Consider the following 6000-nt stretch of genomic DNA (forward strand, 5'->3'; position numbering starts at 1 on the left):
TGTCAGGGGCTTTATTAGCTGGGGTAATAATTAATCTGAGTGATAACCATATAATCTTAAATAGTTTACATTATTTCCAACCCAGTTTTCCTATCATGAAAGTATTTACATTTGACTATTTGCATTGTTTCCGGTGGGTGAGAAGGCTGAAACATGGAAGATATATGTAGAAAGGCTAAACAAGGGGACCAGAGTTGAAGAGAATATTATAGAAAGAGAAGAGGGAGTAGACAAAGATGTAAGTTGAAACAAGGCAAAAGGAGGAGACAACACTATTGAGATCCTCCGAGAGCCAGCAGTGACAAAACTATTCCACCTGATATACGATATACGAGGCATACAAAACATCCTCAGACTTCAGGAAGAATCTAATAATCCAAATTCCAAAGAAGGCAGTAGCTGACAGGTGTGAATACTACTGAACCACCATTCTAGTAAGTCTCACTGCAGTATATTGACATGAATTATTTACAGACGAATGGAAAAACTGTTATAAGCCAACCTCAGGAAGATCAGTTTGGGTTCTGGGGAAACGTAGGAACACATGGGGCAATACTGACCTTATGACTTATCTTAGAAGACAGACTGAATGATGACTGGAATACACTTTTGAAATCCTAATAGTATCAGGAAAAAAATACAGGAAATGAGAAGTTATCTTCAAACCTGACTGCAGTTCTAAGAATCTAAGGATGTGAAAGGGAGGCAGTGGCTGAGAAGGGAGTTATTCAATCTGTACAGTGAGCAAGCAGTAAAGGGAACCAAAGACATATATAATAGGAATTAAACTTCTGGAAGAAGAAATAAAAGCTTTGAGGTTTGCCAATGACATTATAATCCTTTCAGAGATACTAAAGGACCTGGGATATTAGTTGACTGGAATGGATAGTGTCTTGAAGAGAGGTTGTAAGATGAATGTAAACAAAAGTAAAACAAAGATAATGGAACTCAATCTACTTAAATCAGGTGGTGCTGAGAGAGTAAAGTTAGGGCTTTTGGTTGTAATAGTAACTGATATGCTTAAATAGCTTGCTTTTATTTCTAATCCAGGTTCTTTATGTTGAAATTATATACATTTGTCTGTGTTGCACCATAACCTAATGAAAGACTTTTTAGCAGGACTATGTTTATTTTTTAGAATATTTATGGTTTTGCGACCATAAATTTCTAGCCTGGAGAATATTCTGGGAAAGTTCCATCAGACAGTTTTGGCAATATAGTAATTCATTTTTTTCTCAACAAAAACCGAAACATTGTTTTTTAAGTAAGTTTGTACCAACATCACTCTCTCTTTAGGTAAGCATTTAGTGGTACATCATAATAACAAGTTGTCATACTCATTTTTGAGTGTCATCGCCCTCTGAACCAAGCATAGCTATCCTGCATGGTAACCAGCTTCTGTTAGCACTTGCTGAAGAGGTGGACTCAAGATCTTGTTGAGCTGATCTATCCAACTGCTCATTGCTCTACCCCTTGTTCTCATGCCCTTGATCTTTCCTTCCATGATTATTATTATTGTTATTATTATTATTATTATTATTATTATTATTAAGTTTTCTCCATTTCCTCTCACAATGTGAAAAAACTGGAGAATTTTTTGGATAAAATGAGAAGAAAGACCCCTGGAGATTTCAAGTTGCTTATTAATGGACTCATTAGTTCTTGTTTGGCTGTTTTATGCACAGCATCCTGCACCAGCACCAAAGCTAAAATATGTCAGTACACAGCTTGCCCTGGTCTTGAGCGTCCATGTTTCGCAATCCTAAAAGAAGATGGAAAACACAGGTGTTTCAATATGCTAGATTGTTGAATAGGTTGTTATCGCTCTGTTCTGCCAGGTCTGTGTGAGTTTCTTCCTAGCCACTCACCTTAGTGTGGTCTGTCTTCTTATCTCAGCTTCACAACTTCCCATGCTGCATATGGTTAATCTATGGCAGATGAAATAATGTATGACTTCCAATTCCTTTAACAAGTCTCTCTTCCTATACCCAACAGTTGAACAGGAAATGCTAAAAACAATAGGGGAGCTAAAATCAAAATTCTCCTCTGGTACTGACAACATAGACCATATCATTAAAAAATGTGCACCATTAGTAGTTAGGCCCATGGTAGACATGCAATAGTTCACTTTTTCAGGGAATCTTCCCAGAAAGGTTAAAAATAGCTAAAGTGAAGCCATTGTATAAAAAGGGTGAAAAAAAAAAAACAGATATAACAAATTATAGGCCAGTCTCTCTACTATCTGTTTTTTCTAAAATAATTGAAAAAATCTTTTATAAAAGACTCGTAGATTTCATAGAAAAAAATAAACTTTTCTCAGCTACACAGCATGGTTTCCGAAAATGTAAATCCACTGAGACAGCTATTATCGATTTCTTAAAGGAAGCTTTAAATGCATTAGATAAAAAAGAACACATAGCAGCAATATTCCTAGATCTTTCAAAAGCATTTGACATCATTAACCATGGTCTATTGCTTAGAAAGCTAGAAAATGTTGGTGTCAGTGGCCCAGCCTATGAGTGGGTAAAGTCATATCTACAAAACAGACACCAAATAGTTGAAGTCTTGCACAAAGAAGGAAAAAATTTAACTTCCTATCAATCAGAAAAACAGTGTGTTAAATACGGTGTGCCGCAGGGTTCCGTACTGGGACCAATCTTGTTCTTGCTGTTTGTAAATGACCTGGAACCATCCAGCCGTAACTATAAGTACATTAAACATGCCAATGATACAAATATACTTATCAAAGGAAAGACCCCAGAAGAGCTCCAAAATGAAATAAAAGAGAGCACTTCACATGTATCAGAATAGTTCGCAATGAACAACTTAATAATAAACACACATAAAACAAACACTATGCATCTACACACAGTGCAGAATAAACAGCCTTTAACTGCAACCATAGAACTGTTAGGTAAAAGACTTGAAATTGTAAATAGCACCAAATGTTTGGGAGTTTGGATCCAAGATGACCTAAGATGGCAGAAACACACACAACACCTATGTAGTAAATTAAATACCATTTGTTATAGTATAAAAATTCTTGCTGGATGCACATCAATGCAAGCCATAAAGAATGTGTACTACGCCCAATCAATTATTAAAGTATAAATCATGAGAACCACGTTCCAAAGGTAGGTGGCTTCTATTATGAGGTGTTTTGGGAATATAAATGATTTACGCAACTACAAATGACAGCAGGAATTGCTTGGTGTTATGACTTTATCAACTGGATGGCTGATGATTGGAGAAAGCATTGCCACATTAATTTGCCCTTCATGATTTTTACTCCACAGAACACAGGTATGTTTGTGTGTATCATCAACCACATAAAGAGTACAGATTCATAACCCATGACTGAAACAATAGAGACTGATGGTATTTACTGTATTGTGTAGGACATGCTTTTGCCTGTATAAAAATAGATATCTTGTTTCATACATTTAAATCTTCTTGTAAAGAAGGTTTACCTGTCTGTTACACATTTTCCCCAAGAAGTATATATCATAAACAATGAGGTGACATCTACAAATAGGTATTCATCTGTGTTAAAAGAAAATAATGTAGAACAACTAGAACTGACAAGTAGAGTAAATGCACTGGATAATTCTGAAGTAGACTTATTAACAGCCTGCAATGAAAGAAGCTTAATGTTCCTTCATGTAAATGTACAGTTGTTAAATAAACTTCTGGAACTCCGATACTGGCTGGAAAAGGTAAACTGAAGCATATTCATGATAAATGAACACTGGTTATCATATAGAGAACTGGAGTTAAGTGTATCAAATGGCTATGAATTAGTTACAAGCTACAGCAGGACAAATATGAAATGTGGTGGCATGTCTGTCTATATTAATAAAACTCTAAAACTAAATTATGAAATTGTAGATGTGAGTGTACACTGTGTAGAATCTAACTTTGAAGTTGCAGCAGTACTGTTGTCAAAATTGGAAACTATAGCAGTGTCTGTATATAGCCCTCCCAGTCACAGTGATCATTTGTTTATAGAAAGTCTTCAGAAACTTATAATCATGTTGCCCTCTTAAGTATAAAAATTGCAGAGTTTTAATATTTGGTGACATTAATATAGACATTAGTATTAGGAGTAGAACTGTAAGCAATTTACTCAATACACTAAGGTCATTAAATTTTTACTGTATAAATGACAAGCCCACTAGACTGAATGCATGTTTGGATAACATTATCTTTAATTTTCACATGAGCAGATGGCAATTCAATGCAATCAAATTAGGTATTTCTGACCATGAAGGATTGTGGCTAAGAATTCCCCTAGATCATGAAAAAGATAGTTGCTAGGAAGGAATAACCAGACCTAATAATGAACAGAAGCTAAACAATCTAAAATCTAGATAAACATTAACAGACTGGAATGAAATACTTACTCATGATATGGATGTTAACGAGTCATCAGAAGATTTTTAGAAGCGGTAACTGAGATCTTTGAAGAAGTATGCCATAAATATTAAAAGAAAGATTACAAGCATAGCCCCAGTTCTAAGCCAGGAAGTTTAAAACAGTGGTATACACCACAACTAAATAACTTAAGAATCTTGATGCCTCTGTATTATGATAGATCACAACACAATAAGGCAGATATGGATTAAAAAAAGATCATAAAAAAGCACTGCAGAACTGCAGTCAAGACAGCACAATACAAGGCCAATGATGAATACATTCTTAACTCTTCAAATAAATGTAAAGTGACATGGGAAGTTATCAAAACTTAAATAAATTGTCAAAAGAAAGATTGCAACATTCCAGTTCCTCCTGATACACTAAATAAATACTTTGCCAATCCTATCAAAAGAAAGATTGCAGCATTCCAGTTCCTCCTGATACACTAAATAAATACTTTGCCAATCCTATACCAGAAACTGACACCAAGGGAGATGTAAGCAAGGCCAAAGCACTGCTTCCACCATTACACAATAAACCAACAGAATGTTTTGAATGGAGTCATGTAACATGCTGACATGTCATCAAAGCGATAGCTGAACTCAGTAATTCCCGAACAGACGATTACTATGGCTTTTCTAATTTTGTTATTAAACAAATAAGAAAAGAGATAATAATGCCCTTAACAAAATTAATAAACAATATTTTAACAGAGGGAGTGTACCCAGAATGTCTAAAAATATCCATAATCAAGCGAGACCACAAGAAAGGTAGCACATCATCACCTGACAATTACTGACCCATTTCACTAGCCCCAATTATTTCCAGAATAACAGAGCACTGTATGCACCAGCAGATGAACCAATATTTTGAACATAATAACCTAATCTGTCCTGCACAATATGGCTTCAGATCTACCCTGTCTACTGTGAAAGCAGTTGACAGCATTATAACAAAAGTATATGACTGTTTCTGATGTGCCTTCCAATTGCCAGTAGATGTGCGTACCTCCTGGTTTCAGGCTAATACACTACACATAAATAATAGCAAAACAGAGAACATTGTATTTAGGTAATCTGAATGCCCCCAAGAAGAAAACTAAATCAGTGAAACTTCTCAGATTCCATATTGATCAAAGTTTAAGCTGATACACATACAGATAAGTTATGTTCCATACTCACACAAGTGATTTATCTGTTGTGTATGTTGAGAAGCCATGTAAGTGAAACTCTGCTGCTCTATGCATACTTTTCTTTCTTCAATTCCCTTCTGACATATGGAATTTTGCCATGGGGAAACTCATCTGGATATTAGACTGTATTTAAATGATAAAAAAAAGGCCATCAGATGCATTGCGGGACTCACACTACGAGAATCATGTAGACACCACATCAAGGAAATGAATATTATGACAGTACCTAGTTTATACATTTATAGTTACCTAGTATACACGAAAGAAAACCTGGATAATTTTGACCTGAGGATGTCAATACACCATCATAACACTAGACAGAGATGCGCAATTGACAAGCCCCATGCCAGACTAGCAAAGATAGCTATAAATATCTCAGTGTCATATTTTAA

This window comes from Schistocerca nitens, chromosome 2, assembly GCF_023898315.1.
Source record: "Schistocerca nitens isolate TAMUIC-IGC-003100 chromosome 2, iqSchNite1.1, whole genome shotgun sequence".
Lineage (NCBI taxonomy): Eukaryota > Metazoa > Arthropoda > Insecta > Orthoptera > Acrididae > Schistocerca > Schistocerca nitens.